Source organism: Mirounga angustirostris, unplaced genomic scaffold, assembly GCF_029215605.1.
Source record: "Mirounga angustirostris isolate CCGP_5_RB_7025 unplaced genomic scaffold, mMirAng1.0.hap1 SCAF_4, whole genome shotgun sequence".
Classification (NCBI taxonomy): domain Eukaryota; kingdom Metazoa; phylum Chordata; class Mammalia; order Carnivora; family Phocidae; genus Mirounga; species Mirounga angustirostris.
Window position 1 is genome coordinate 115,786,016 of NW_026991712.1, and position 15,501 is coordinate 115,801,516.

General features: G+C 44.5%; 1 protein-coding gene and 1 long non-coding RNA gene across 12 annotated transcripts in view; one reads left to right on the forward strand and one right to left on the reverse strand.

The window, feature by feature from the left end:
- The first annotated feature begins 270 nt into the window (after window positions 1-270).
- LOC129046451 (uncharacterized) lies at window positions 271-10,404 on the forward strand. The gene is made up of 2 exons (XR_008507768.1): window positions 271-397; window positions 10,221-10,404. It is a non-coding gene; the product is annotated as an uncharacterized LOC129046451 (long non-coding RNA).
- The window catches only part of LRRC8C (leucine rich repeat containing 8 VRAC subunit C), a 119,009-nt gene continuing 106,071 nt past the window's right edge, over window positions 2,564-15,501 (reverse strand). For 7 of the 11 annotated variants that reach the window (XR_010410861.1, XR_010410860.1, XR_010410859.1 and 4 more), the window contains 3 exons: window positions 11,785-12,024; window positions 8,420-8,551; window positions 2,564-4,365 (listed from right to left, as the gene is read on the reverse strand). The gene's annotated coding sequence lies outside the window, so the exon portion shown is untranslated. Of the gene's footprint in view, window positions 4,366-4,605; window positions 4,768-8,419; window positions 8,552-8,811; window positions 9,071-11,784; window positions 12,025-15,501 lie in introns of all 11 variants that reach the window. The other 4 variants (XR_010410858.1, XR_010410854.1, XR_010410856.1 and 1 more) reach the window with 4 other exon arrangements.

Below are 15,501 nucleotides of genomic sequence, written 5' to 3' on the forward strand. Positions count from 1 at the left end.
GGGCTGGGGGAAAGCGGAGCAGGCTGAACTTTCAAATACAGCAATTAGGATAGGCTTTTTTTTCCTTTTTTTTTTTTTAAAGATTTCATTTATTTATATGAGAGAGAGAGCATGAGAGGGGGGAGGGCCAAAGTGAGAAGCAGCCTCCCTACTGAGCAGGGAGCCCGATGCAGGACCCGATCCCGGGACTCCAGGACCATGACCTGAGCCGAAGGCAGTTGCCCAACCAACTGAGCCACCCAGGCGCCTCCTTTTTTTCCTTTTTGAGAGGGTGACACTGGAGCCAATCACAAAGGAAGGAAGGGAGTGAGCGGTGCAAACACGTGGCAACTGTTCAAGGCAGAGGAAAGAGCCAGTACCATGGCTGCTAACAGAGGCCGCCGTATCAGGGTAACAGGTCAGTGTGGAAGAAGAAGAGTGGGGGAGCCTGGGTGGCTCAGTCTGCTGAGCCTCCGACTCTTGGTCTCGGTTCATGTTATCACGGAGGTGTGGGATTGAGCCCCGGGTCTGGCTCTGCCCGTTCTGCGGGGAGTCTGCTCGAGATTCTCTCTCCTTCTCCCTCTGTCCCTACCCCTGCTCACTTTCTCTCCCTCCCTCCCTCTCTCTCTCAAATAAATAAATCTTTTCAAAAAAGAAGAAGAGGGGGGGAAGCAATAGAAGATAATATAAGAGAGGCAAATGGTGTGAGAGCATGCAGGGTCTTCAAAGACACGGGGACGACTTCTCCCTTTACGCTGAGTGACACGGGGAGTCACAACAGTGTTGTGAACAGATGAGTGACATAATCGGACTTACATTTTAAAGAGATCATTGTGGTGGCTGGGTTAAGTACAGGCTGCAGGATGGGGGCAGGGAGAACAGTTAGTAAGCTATCACAGGAGGGGATGGTGGCTTTTGGATCAGGGTGGTGGCAGAGGCAGTGTGAGACTGGTTAGATTCTGGGTATCATTTTTTAAAAAGATTGACTGATTGATTGATTTGAGAGAGAGAGCACGCATGCACACACACAAGCAGGTGGAGGGGCAGAGGGAGAGGGAGAGTGAGGGAAGCACGCTCCCCGCTGAGCCTGGAGCCCACCGCAGGACATGCTTCACCTCACAAGCCTGAGATCATGACCTGAGCCAAAACCAAGAGTTGAACCTTAACTGACTGAGCCATCAGGCGCCTCAGAGACATCATTTTTACTGACATCACCAGCTTTAGCATTAGCAATTCTATGGTAGTAATAATAGTTAGCATTTCTCAACCTCTTACTGTGTCTGTACTCTGTGTTTTATTAGCTTCATAAACTAAAGCTCAAAGATGTTAGGCAATCTTCCTAAGAACCCACATTTCATAAGAGACCAGGGGTTCAATCTTAGCTGTAGCCGATTTCAAAGCTAATGCTCCTAAAACTGCTTTATCGCTAGGCTCTGGTTTCCCTTTCTCCTACCCCAGTCAGTGCCTTATACATAATAGGTGATCGATACCTTTATATTGAATTCATTGACAGCATTCACTTTTTCCTGAACTTTGCTTCTGAGTTTTCTTAGAAATATGGTTTTACTGTTATATTTATGTACAGTGAACTTTACTTTTTTGGGTGTATAGTTCTATGACCTTTTAACATGTGTAGATTTGTGGAACCACTACCACAATCAGGATGTAGACAATTTTCATCCCTTCCCCCCACCTCAAATTCTCTTATGCTGCGCCTGTGTAGCCAAACCCTCTCCCACCCATAATTCCTGGAAACTACTAATCCGTTCTGTATCTTTACCGACTATAAATAAGCATTAGCGTATAGGTTTTTGTGTGAGCACAAGTGTGCAATTTTTTAGGGTAAAAACGTAGGCATGTGTTTGCTGGTTCATATGGGTCATGTTTCTTTAACTCTCTAAGAAACTACCAAATTGTTTTCTAAAGCAGATATAGCATTGTGCAAGTCAACCAGCACAGTTGCTCTGCATCTCTGTCAATTTTGTCTTTTACATATATCTTCGCCATTCTAATAGGCGTGCAGTGGTGTCTCATCATGGGATACCAATTATTTTTGCAATTTACAGTGAAAGCGTTTTTAGACTCCAGAATATAATTTATAGGCTACATTCCAAATGATTTGTAAATAAACATGGTACAGGCATTACTTTAAAAAATTTACCCACCCTGCCCTTTTTGACCCAGATACCTTTCCATTTGGAGATTGTGTTATTGTGATGTAACACATATAACCAACATAGCTTGCTTGCAAGACTTACAATAAGAAATTCCCTGTGAAATAGGCCTAGGATTTGCCTTTCTTTCAGGGATGTTGTAGAAGTTAGACAATCAAAGCTCATAAGATAATGAATGGAAAATTGCTTTAAGGGACAAGGACGTATGTTACTACTACTATAAAAAATGCAGTCACTTCTTAATTAAATGATCACTAAGTACCTAATATAGTGAAAGTATCATGTAAAATATGTTCTATGGAGAATATGAGTATAAAACAGAGCTTTTATCCTCATGGCATTTATAATCTAGTTATGCAGAGAAGTAAGATATTAAAACAATTTGAATAACTATTCTAGTAACACATGAAAACACATTATAAGGCTTTATCTAATTTTTTAGAATGATTGTACAATTAAATATCCCACATATTTGTCTATTACATACTTGCATAAGTTTATACGGTGCACTCTCACAAAGTATTTGTTCCCTCTCACAAGAGATAATGTATGAGGTCCGTAAGTCCAGGATTAGCTCAGGTCCCTAAGCAGGTGAAGAAATTTGAGCTGGGCACAGCAGAACAGGTGAGGTCTTGACATTAGAGAGGAGTGAGGAGACAGTCCAGGCAAATAAAGCGTCAAGAGCCGAAGTGCAGAGATGGAAAGTGCAAGGACATGCCTGACCTGTGAGCAAACCAGTCGGCTTATAGACAGAGGAGTACTAATTACAGCTGTCCTTAAGTGAGCACTGACCGTGGGGCAAGCACTGGGCTAAGTCTCATACACAGGCTACCTCATTAACATCTCAAGAACCCTATAAAGAAACTAAGGATCTAGAACCTTCCATACCATTACAGAGCTAATAACTTGTACACCTGGGGTTCTAAGCCAGACTGATTCTAGTCCTTAACCTTAGTGTTACACTGTAACACTAAACCTGGAAAAGAAATTTAAGGCCAGGCTGTGGGGGGCTGAGATGTTTGAACTTTTGCCCCGAGGACTTGTGGTTCTCCATCTTTTCCTCAGCCCTCTACATTTGAGTAATAGGGCAGGAACGACACCTCGATAGAAGTGGTCCAACATGAGCATGGTGTGGGGAGGAACATCAACATCTCTAGACTGTGTGTGGAAATGCTGCTCAACCTGTCCTGAGACAGTGTGTCTCCCTTTTGAGGATCACCGCTAGAGACCAGGGGGGAAGTCTGGAATTCTTAAACAGAGAACATAGAAGACCAACAGTGAGGGTCTGGGAGATGAATTTGGCAGCGAGGTCCGTAATGGATCAGTCACAGAGGTCCAGGCAACGGTCCACTGCAGCCCTACGACGCATGGGTGACAAGGCAGAGCTAGGGTGGGCAACAGGGACAGCTGTTTGGGAGGGAAATTGATAGGACCTGGTGACTAGAAGGATCTGGGGGTGGTGGAGAGGGAGGATTTAGGCGGTAAAGATTTTAGGGACTGTGGTTTCAGGAAGAGTGGACTGGTTCCTGCGGCATCCCAGAGCCCTCCACGCCTATTGTCACTTCAGCCTTGGCCACTAGAGGGCTTCCCCACCTCGTCTAGAGCCCAGCCTGATTCCCAGGCAGGGCGGGCAGCAGGACTGTTTAAAATCCAAGTCAGGCTAGTCCCTGGAGCTTCATGGGAGCTTGGGTTGACAACAGTTGACTTTCATTGAGACAGAAGGTTGGAAGGTCTCCCACTCGATTGACAATGGCTGGAAACGGGGCGTAAGACCTGTAGTGATGGATTACAGATGGCAAGCGTCGGTGTCCAGGTGGCCAGGGGAACAGGAGGGCGAGAGGAGGAACTCTCAGGTTTGAAGTTCTCCTAGACGCCCAGTCACGGAAGGCAGAGACCTTGCACAGCTGACCGCAGCTGGAGCAGCTGTGTGTGCCCGTGTGCAGGAGTGCGTGTAGGCAAGTAGGCAGTGTCTGCATGGGTGAGCGCCTGTGTGCGAGTGTGTCCGGGTGAGGACGCGCGCTCGTGTAAACATGTGTGCCTGCCTGGGAGAGTGCGGCACGTGTAAGCGTGCCTCCAAGTGTCTGTGTGCGCCTGCCCCGCAGGGGGAATGTTCATGTTTGTTGCTTGGCTTCAGCCCAGAACGCAAACAATGAGGTGAACGGAAATGAACTGGAGTCTGCTTCAGCACCAATCAGCTCCCATCAACTGTGACCTAGAGGAGATACAACAGACACAAGTGAGCCAAGACTGGAAAACTCAGGGACCTGGGTTGTACTGGGGTCTGAAAAGCCACGCAGCAGTGTCCTTGGAGGGCAAAGGCCGTCTTAGGATCAGGCTGAGGGGTCATTCCTGCCCTCAGATCCGTGCGTTCTTGGCCAGCAGCTCTGTGGGCCGGCCTTGGTCCTCCTAAAGGCCACTTCATTTTTCATGGGTTGACAGCTACCTGGCTCACCTTCCCCTGGCAGCTTTCTTGTTCCTTTTGTCAGGCTGGCCTCCAGCACGTTTCCCAGAGATGCGACTGCCCTCTTACTCCCCAGCTGCTCTGAGGAGCCTGGCTTTGACCTGGGTCTGCACTCAGTCATGTTGTCTCATCCTTAGGCTCTCCTTTTGCCACCTGTGACGCGTTGGAGGCAAAACGGTGAAGGCAGAAACAGGGACTATTTGGTGGGTTGGTGAGAAGGAGCTGCTCCTTAATCTCTAGACCTGTGTATATACGTATGTGTGAGTGAGTGGGAAAGGGTGATAGAAGGTGACGTTAGAGAACCCCGAGGCGGGCCTTCACCCTTCATAGCTGCGGTCCCTGGCTGTGGGTTCCCCACAGGCCCACAGACACTGGTTCAGCTGGAGCATGATTGTCCCCCAACTTGCTAAAGTGCATGCTTTATCCTTAGAGAACAGGGTCTTTCCTGGGGTCTCACAAGCCCTTTGTGAACACCAGGCCCCTTGAGCAGCATGACTATGAGAATTTTTTAAAAATCTCTCCATATGTGGCAAGTTCTCCTTATAGTTGTATACTTGAGTTGGGGGGGGGGAGGGCATTTCATCATTTCATTTACATCCTAATAAATCTAGAGAGTGGCTGCTCCTTAGAAATTATTCGTAACACTTCTGGTTTGTTGTTGTTCTTTAAATAGTCCCTGTTAGTCTTTAAATAGTACCCTTCAGGGCACAAGTGGCCCCATCCCGATTTCCTTTCTAATGTGGCTCTTCCTTCACAGTTCACTAGATTGAATAGTTGCGGAAGCTCTCAAACTTTAATTACAATAATAATAATAAAAAATATCCTGAGGAGCTTGTTTAATTTTTTCATTGTTGAATTTTAATAGATTTCTTTCTTTCTTTTTTTTTTAAAGTAAACTCTACCCCCAACATGGGGCTCAAACTCATGACCCTGAGATCAAGACTCACATGCTCTACCAGCTGAGCTAGCCAGGCACCCTGAGTAGCTTGTTTTAAAAGCAAATTGCTAAAATAAATAAATAACAAACAAAGAAATAAAGACAGATTTCCCATGCCCCACTCAGATCTATGGAATCAGAATTTCTGGAGACACAGGAATTTGCATTTTACCAACTCCTCCCCCACCCCCAAGATCCTAAGTCAGGTGGTCCAGTTTAGTTGGTTGACAGTCTGACTCTTGATTTCAGCTCAGGTCATGATCTCAGGGTTGTGAGATTGAGCCCTTCATTGGGGGGAGTCTGCTTGGGATTCTCTCCCTCTCCCTCTGCCCTCCCCCGCCCCCCCAAATAAGTAAATCAATCTTTTAAAAAATTTTAAAAAAAGAATACATGCTGTGAAACGTGGTGCTGAAAGATGCCTTGGATACATTTTTTTTTTTTTAATGTTGAGTTTCTAGAATTTTTATATATATTCTAGACACAAGGCCTTTGTTGGTTGTGTGATTTGTAAATCTTTCCTCCTGGCCTGTTGCCTTTTCATCCTTTTACAGAGTTTTTCATAGAGCAAAAGTGTTTAGTCCAATTTATAAATTTTTCCTATTATGGATCATGCTTTTAGGGTCAAGTCCAAGAACTCTGCCTAGCCCTAGGATCCCAAAAATATTCTCCTGTGTTCTTTTTTACAAGTTTTAGAGTTCTATGCTCACAGGTGAGTCCATGATCCATTGTGAGTTAATTTTCGTTTTAGGTCTTTTCTTCGTATTAATTTTCATTAGGTCTTTTAAAACCTCACACTCTGAGGGTCCAATTTTTCCAGCACCATTTATTGAAAAGGCTATTTCTCCTCTGTTGGATTGCTTTTATTCCCTTATCAAAATTAGTCGGGGGCGTATTTGTGTGGCTCTAGATCTCGGTTCTTTATTCGGTTCCACTGATCTATGTGCCTCTTCCCTCTACCAGTTCCATGCTGTCTTAATACTGTAGTTACACACGAGGCCCTACTGTTGGGAAGAGTGGTTTCTCCCACTTCCTCTCCTACTTTGTTTTTCAACATTGTTTTGGCTGTGCTAGAGCCTTTTCCTTTCCATATAAATTTTGGAATAAACTTGTCAAGGCCAGCAAAGAAACTTGTTCAGATTTTGATGGGAATTATGTGAATACTGATCAGTTTTAGGAAAGGACTGTATTTTTTTTTTCTTGCAGCAGAATTTTTGGAGAGCAAGGTTTAACCAAAGCAGTTCTAAAATCTTACCTTGTTAAACGTTTCTTGCCTGAGATATACTTTTACTTATACTTTCTAGCTGCAGAGAAGAAACTATGTGGAAAAATTGGGCAGCTAGAGTTGCTGCAAGGTTCACTAATAAACTTTGTTCCAACCTAGACTCCTGGAAACTAAGTAGACTCAATGCTTTCAATTGGCTCCTTTAGGGCACACTGTAGCTTCTTGGGATTCCCCTGCTGTCTTGAGAAAACAGAACAGAGATGCCTGAAGAGAAGGAGGTTGTACTTCTTGAGTCTGTGAGAACCAAATGTTTACTTCATTCCCTCGATCCTCACCTCGACTTTGTCAGAGACAGGGAATTGAATGAACTTGAGGGAATTGCTCCAGGGTGGGGAGATGTGGTGGTGCAAAGAAGATGGTTTTGTCGAAGGTCTTTTAAAACCTCACACTCCGAGGGGGGTCTGGGGGGTGCAGTCAGCTAAGCGTCCGACTCTTGATTTCAGTTCAGGTCATGATCTCAGGGTCACGAGATTGAGTCCCTAGTTGAGCCCCCCCGTCAGGCTCCATGCTCAGTAGGGAGTCTGCTTCTCTCTCTCTCTCTCTTTGCTCCTCCCCCTGCTCATGCCTTCTTTCTCTCTCACACTCAAATAGATAAATAAATCTTTAAAAAACCAAAAAACCAAAACAAGAAACCCTCACACTCTGCAGTGTCTGTTCTTCATACTCCTTGTCCATTAGGGAAGCAGCTGTCAACATGAGGAACTCCTTTTCTTCAGCATCACTCTTCCTCCCAGTCACACCGTTTAGTTCTCCAATCTGTTCTTATTTTTAGTCAGTGACTCAGATATTTGGCATGTTAACGTTCATGTTAACACCAGATGAAGTGAACCCAGTTGCATTTCTGTCCTCATCTCAAAGTTGGCCCCAAACTAGTTCAAAGAATCTCTGATTTTTTCCTTGGCCAGTGTAAGCTCTGTGTGTCCCTTTAGTGATCTGCAGCATCCCGGCCTTTGTGACATCCAGAGAGCGGCAAGGACACATTTGATGAAAGGGACTACATACCCAGAATCTGCCCTCAGAACAACATAATCTTGGGGCGCCTGGTGGCTCAGTCGTTAAGCGTCTGCTCTCAGCCCAGGTCATGATCCCAGGGTCCTGGGTTCGAGCCCCGTATCGGGCTCCCTGCTCCGCTGGGAGCCTGCTTCTCCCTCTCCCACTCCCCCTGCTTGTGTTCCCTCTCTCGCTGTGTCTCTCTCTGTCAAATAAATAAATAAATAAAATCTTTAAAAAAAAAAAACACCTTAATTTTGACAGTGACAGTTTTCTTAAAGCACCCCCAGTGCTTTAAGATGTTCTTTAATTCTGAACTATATAGAGGTAATCGAAAGATGTGTGGAGAATGACTAACTCCCCATGTGGAATGAGAACTGTATCCAGTTATCTAAACAGTTAATTGTATCAGTAACATCCAAATGTGGTAGCCACACAAGAAGCTTCAAGAAGTATCCAGTGTGTTGTCAGTTCAAATGTCTGATCTTAGGGAATTAGTGACACCCTTAGTCGGATCTGGCTAAAGAAATGACTTTACCAAAGCTCAATAACCTCTTTCTCAACGCCTCCCCCAGTTTTCTTTCTGTATTACTTACCCATCCTCTTACGTCTTCTGCCATGTGACACTGGAATGGTTCCTTCTAAACGTAAACTGTAACTGATGTGGTCATCTGGTCCCATGTCCCCCAGGCACTCCTTCCTGTGAGAGCATCTCCAGGGCCTGTGGGCTGGAACCCCAAGAAAATGAGGGTGCTGAGCTAACCCAGAAGCTATATATTCTGTCTGTATTCTCCCCTTGGACAATGAGAGCACACAGCTGCCTCGCTTAGGGCTTAGAGAAGCTTGTAGGGAGGGCTCAGGGCTATGGAAACAGTAATACTCATGTGACTAAGGCATCCACTGTCTGTCCTTTGCTAAACTCGCTTCCATCACTAATGCAAAAATTACAGCCATCCTCCTTCTCCCCCACCATTTCTGCCCCAATTACCTCCTCTCAGGCTGGCCCGACTTTCTCCCGAGATTTGCCAGAGGAAGAGGGGATCTTTTTTGGTATGCACAGGAGAGCCCTAGTTTCCTAGTTACACTACTCGATCCTTCCTTGTGGCAAGCTTCTTCTACTAATTGCAGAGCTCTGTGTTCACAGGGGCTCACTTCTTTCAGTGCTTGCTCTCTGCAGAAACAGGCCCAGCTGCTCTTTGGGGGATGGTATCTCTCATTGACATCTGCGTGGACTCCGTCTCTGTAGACTGCAGGGATGTGAGTGGTTTTTATGAGAGTGGCTTTTATGGTAGGAAGTGAGAAGCTTCCAGATTGCACATAACCTAAAACAGGTTTTCCTCACTGAACAGAAGTCATTGATACTTCCTGTGTTGCAATAACAAACATCCGTCCTTCGGGCTCATTAGGGATGTGGGGCTGGGGGGATTGGAGTGGGAGGTGGGGGGGCTACACTTTCACGCTGGCTCCATCTACAGAACACTTCCTACAGGTCCCTTCCTGCTTCTATAATCTTGGCAGTACAGAGCTGCCACTGTTCCTCTTTGCAGAGCCCTGTCTGGGCTCAGCACCTCCCGTGCGCTAATTTCCCTCTTCCTTACGCAATCCAGCTGCCTGTTGAGCCTTCTCTCCCTGTATTTACAGCCACCTAATCAGCTGGTAATTTACTTTCAAACAGTGCCAGATTGGGCTCCTCAGATTCAGATCTCTTCTTTCGTTCAGTGAGGAAATGCTTGCCTTTCCTTTTTACCATTCGCTTTCCATATTAGCTGCCATGTTGTGCTGATCAATAGTCCTTTAAATGGGAAGGTATAACCCGCAGTTCAAGAGAGCATCTGTCCCAAGCTGTCCCGGTTAAGACATATCACAGGCAAGTTCAAATACCTGGGACTGGGGGAGGGTCTTTCATGACCAGTCCTATGTCCAGTGTCTCAAGTTCTTGAGTGGTGAGTGTCAAATCTAGATTGCTAGAAACTTCTTGTTATTTAATTCCAAGCAGGAATTCATTTCCTTGCTGGCTGCCTGTAAGGACCATCCTGAATGGTTAGGGATGGGGGAAAGGTGGTGCAGGGTTGTGGCCAAGGTGGCTATCCCTAAGATTTTAGCTACATCAGGTTGAAGAGGCTGTCTGCTAAAGTGTGAAAAAAACTGCAGCCTATAACAATAACAGATCATTTTTGTGGCTTTTGAGGCTGTTGAGTCGCGTGGAAGAGAAATTAAATCGAGAAGATGAAGAGAGCTGACAAGAGGAGAGTCAGAGACTGAATGAGGGCTGAGGGTCAGTTCAAGTGCATCCACCCACTTACCCCTCATGCAGGTGTTGGGATGCTTTGCTGGACAGGGGACGTGTTCTCAAATATGACTGACGTGAGTGATCCATCAGTTTTACCTCTCTTCCAGAAAAGATCTCCTACGGGACACCATGGGGCTGGGAAACCCTTGCCTCCTGCCCATGCCTCCAGCTACCTGCTCTTACCAGAAACCATCATGCTCTCTCTGGCTCTTGAGCCTGAAGATCTCTCCCTCTTCCCAAACCCATTAACATTAATAATTATTAATTATAATAAATAATATATTGAAAATATATTATATTCTTAACATTACATTAATATATGTTAATATGTTTTTGTACATTTATATTAGCATTGTGTGTTATTATATAATAATATCAATATTATACATAACATAAAATTAATAATATATAGGTATATTATATAAAATTTTATTTATTTATTTGGTCTTGGTTTTATTTTTTTAAAATTTTTTAAAAGATTTTATTTATTTATTTGACACACAGAGAAAGAGCGCACAAGCTCTCATCAGGCAGAGGGAGAGGGAGAAGCAGGCTCCCCAGTGTGCAGAGAGCCCGAGGCAGGGCTCAATCCTAGGACCCTGGGATCATGACCTGAGCCAAAGGCAGATGCTTAACTGACTGAGCCACCCAGGCATCCCTGGTCTTGGTTTTAAATGGAAACTTCTTCAAGCTGCTTTCCCTACCTCCAGCCCCTCCAGACCCTGGTCAGGTGCTCCACCTCTTTGCCCTTAGAGCTCTGTATTCATAGATAATGTGCATCCATGTACCTTTTTGTAACCCTCATTCGATTGTAAGCCTAACATGAAAACCAGAAGGATGTGTATAGTACAAGATCTAGCACACTGAGCCATCCAAAGAGTTGCTGAGCTTGGTTATGGAGATGTAGCCAGGTTGGTACATCCAGTGTCTAGAGGGTAGGGAAGGGCCCTTCATAAGTCATGTAGCAGTTACTGAGAGTATTTCCCATGTTGGGTACATGATTCCTCCAAAATGACCAGAGCATGGTTGGAAACTGAGGGTAGGAGGTGCTCAAGAAGCAGGAGAGTGAGCAGTCAGTCATTTGGGAGATCTGTCCTCAGAGTTTAGTGGCCTAGCCACCAGTCTGGGGTTTAGGGTCAGGGCTCTTCTCAGGGGGAGGGCTAACAAGGGAATGAGGGAATAGCAGGCCCCCAGCTTAGGCCTGGTCCTGAGCCTGGGCACCTGAGGAGGAATACAAGGAGCACAGGATCCCACTGGTTGCCACTGGGACCATTGGATCCTGGCTGAGCTCAGCAGCAGAAGTGGATCCATCCATTTTCAGATATGCTAAGGCCGTGGGGCCAGGAAGGAGACTCAACTACACAAAGTCTGTTAAGTCCTTCCTACTCTTACACCTCAGAATTGCCTCTAGGGCTTAATAAAAATTAGATTCCTAGGCTCCACCTTACAGTTACCAAAACAAAACATCTGGAGATGAGGTCTCAAGTCTGAGAATCTTTAGTGGGGTAACAATGGGCTCTGATAGGATGAACTAGAGCAGGCAGAACCAGGAAAATGAGGTAGAGTTCACGTTGGAATCAGCGGGCAAACTCTCCCATCTGTGGACTAATTCTGCCTATATTCGTTTGCTAGGGCAGCTGTAACAAAGTATCACAAAACTGGGTGACTTACACAACAGAAACATGTTGTCTCACAGTTCCAGAGGCTAGAAGTCCAAGATCAAGGTGTCAGCAAGATTGCGTCCTTCTGAAGCCTGGGAGGAAGAATCTGTTCTATGCTCTCTCTAGCTTCTGGGGGTTTCCTTCCAATCTTTGCTGTTCATTGGCTCACAGAGGCTCACCCCATCTCTGCTCTCATGTTCATATGGCATTCTTCCTATGGTGTGTCTGTCTCTGTGTCCAAATTTCTCCTCTTTGTTGGAGATAAAAGTGTCATTATTATTGGATTATGATCTTCTTTTAACTTGATTACCTCTATAAACACCCCATTTCCAAAAAAGGTTACATTCCGAGGTACTGGGGATTAGGGCTCCAACATATCTCTTTGGGGGGACATATTTCAACCCATAACACTGACCAAGTGGTAGAATTGGTTGGGGAACTGTAGAAAGGTAGTAGATTCTTATGAGTCCAAAATTTGAGAGCTGCTTCTGACATGCTCTCAAAACTCTTAAGTTTGAGAGGGACACCTGGGTGGCTCAGTTGGTTAGGCCTCTGACTCTTGATTTTGGCTCAGGTCATGATCATGGGGACCTGGGATCGAGCCCTGCATCTGGCTCCATGCTCAGTGGGGAATCTGTTTGAATGCTCTCTCTTCGGCTTCCTCTGCCCCTCCCCCCACCCACACGCACACACGTGCACACATGTTTTCTCTCTAAAATAAATAAACAGATCTTTTTAAAAAACACAACATTTGGAAATTTCTGGAAAAGAAAAAGAAAAATTCACAGGTATAATCGAAAGATCCACCATGAGACATAAGTAACTCTCAAAAATAAAATTCTGATAACACAAGTGAAAATGATCCTGAAGGAATTATTGTGCCTGCAAAGAGTTCTTTGGTGAGTTCTTACTGTGAAGAGTCCCTGGTGATGGAAGAACTGTTGGTGGAAGGAGTACAGAAAAACACAATAACCTGTAGAAGGAAGCTAAGAGTGAAACGCATCTTATAAAAATTCTGAGGGCAATAAAATGAGCTTTGTTATACATGTGTAGAGTAAGGAGAACAAATGTGGAAGAGATGATGGATGTTAACTAAGCTTACTGAAGTGATCATTTTGTAGTATACACATATATGAAATTGTTGTGTTATATACCTTAAACTTATTATACAAGGTTATATGTCAAATATACTTCAATAAGGGGCACCTGGGGGGCTCAGTCAGTTGAGCGTCTGACTCTTGGTTTCATCTCAGGTCGTGATCTTGGGGTCATGAGATCGAGCCCCGTGTTGGGCTCAGCGCGGCGTCTGCTTGAGATTCTTTCCCCCTCCCATTGCCCCTCTCCCCGTTCGTGCACATTCTCTCTCTCTCTAAAAATAAATAAATATTTACTAGAGAGAGCACGTAAGTGGGGGAGAGGAGCAGAGGGAGAGGGACAAGTAGATTCTGCACTGAGCACAGAGCCCAACGTGTGGGTGGATCTCACAACTCTGACATCATGACCTGAGCTGAGATCAACAGTCAGACACTTAACCAACTCAGTCACCCAGGTGCCACAGTAAATAAAATCTTAAAAAACCCCACAAATAGGAGTGCCTGGGTGACTCAGTCATTGAGTGTCTGCCTTCGGCTCAGGTCATGATCCCAGGGTCCTGGGATAGAGCCCAGCATCGGGCTCCCTGCTCAGCAGGAAGCCTGCTTCTCCCTTTCCCACTCCCCCTGCTTGTGTTCCTGCCCTCACTATCTCTCTCTGTCAAATAAGTAAATAAAATCTTTAAAAATAAATAAACAAAAAAACAACGCCCCCCACAAATACACCTCAATAAAACTGGAAAAGAAAAGAAAATGTGAATTGAATAAAGAAAGAAAAATATTGATTTTTGTTTTTAATAAATGATTTTTATCATAAAAAGACAAATGTGGAAGAGACACTATATGGAGCAGAAAGTATATCAGCAGATGACAGTAGGCATCTGTCTATTTTGTTATGGATTCTTTAATAGAAAGAATAAATTTCAAATTGTAAAGGCAGATCAAAGCTAGGGAAAAAAGGAAAAGAAGCCAAATATAGATGAGATGACAGAAAAAAAATCACTTAGCTGTCTTCAATGAGTTAAAATATTTTTACTAGACTAGCAGTTGGTAAATTTTTTCTGTAAAGGTGATATTTTAGACTTTGTGGGCCACATGGTTTTGGTTGCAACTACTCGACTCTGCTTTTGTAGTGTGAAAGTAGTCATTGGTGATTTAGAAACAAACAGGTGTACCTCTGTTCTAATGAAACTTTATTTATGAAACAGGCAGCCAGCCAGATTTGGGCTGGGCTGTAGTTCATAGATCTTTGCACCAAAGCAATGACAACCCCAGAAACCTGAAAGAATCATTCTTGGTCATTCCTGAGGAGTCCTGCAAGAAAGAGCAAATACCTCGAATCTGGAGAAGGACAAAGGATAAGAAGAGGAGATTTTAAAATTTACAATCCATTTAGTTTAGCATTGGTTTCTGGCACATTTCCAGAACAAATTATTAGATAATCCCATTCAGCAAATATTATTTGAATACCTACTGAGCACTGTCTAAATTCTCAGTGGTAACAGATAGCCTTTGCCCTCAAAGAACCTTTAGTCTCAAGGAGAGAGTAGGTGATCTTATAAGAAGTGATTTCAGGGGTACTGAATGTTCTGAAAAGGGAAGGGTATGGGGCAAATGGTCTAAACAAAGAGATCTAACTTAGTTTAGCGGGGGTCAGAAGCCTCCCTGAAAAACTTGAAATTTGAAGTTTGAGGAATTAGGGTGGACAGGGGGACAGGGTAAGAAAGCATTCTAAACAGAAGGAAGGACTCATGCAAAAGCCCAGCATCAGAGGGAATCCTCAAGGCATCGAAGTAAATGGAAAAGTGTACAAATGGCTGGAAGTGAGAAGGAGAATGGAGCAGGACCAGCTGAGCCGCAGGCCGGAGCCAGGCTCAGGACTGTGGACTTGGTTATTTCTCTGCTACACCAGCCTAGCAACACTGGCAAGAGTGGAAATGAAGTAACTGACAAAACTTTGTTCTTAGTAAGATCGTATTGGCCCCAGTCATCACATTCCCCTTCTAGACATTCAAAAGTCAACCTCTTAGCTGCCTCTCCTTCTAGTCCTAGCTCCTTCCAATCACACCCCACTCCCATGCATCTCTAAGATTCAAATCTGAGTATATCACACCCATGCTTAAAATCCTACAATGGATTACCATGCTCCTTGGGACTTCATATATTTGAATTTTAACAAGGCATTTAATTCAGTCTTTTATGATATCTTTGGGCAATAAATTGAATTGGTAGCTGGAGGTAGAGTCTTTAATGGAATACTGTTAAAGGTCTTTAATGGATTGCCATGGGCTCATGTAAACTCCTCTGAAGTCATGGCATCCAGACCACGTGGCCTGCAAGATCTCTATATCAGGCGAATAGAAGAAGAGAAGAATCACATTGGCTCTTTAATGACTTGGCCCAGAAGTGACATCACCTTCATTCACAATCTATTGGCCAGAGGTAGTCACATGGCTCCAACCCAATTACAACAGAGTCTGGGAGAAGTAGGGGAGGACATGGCATATTTGGCAAGAACTGTCTTTGCTACAGTGTGCTTGTTGAGTCTATGTATGTCATAAAATGTGGGTGGTTAGTTAATATGCCTGATAGGACAATTAGCATTCAAAAATACTTCAACCAGGTAAAAGAATATA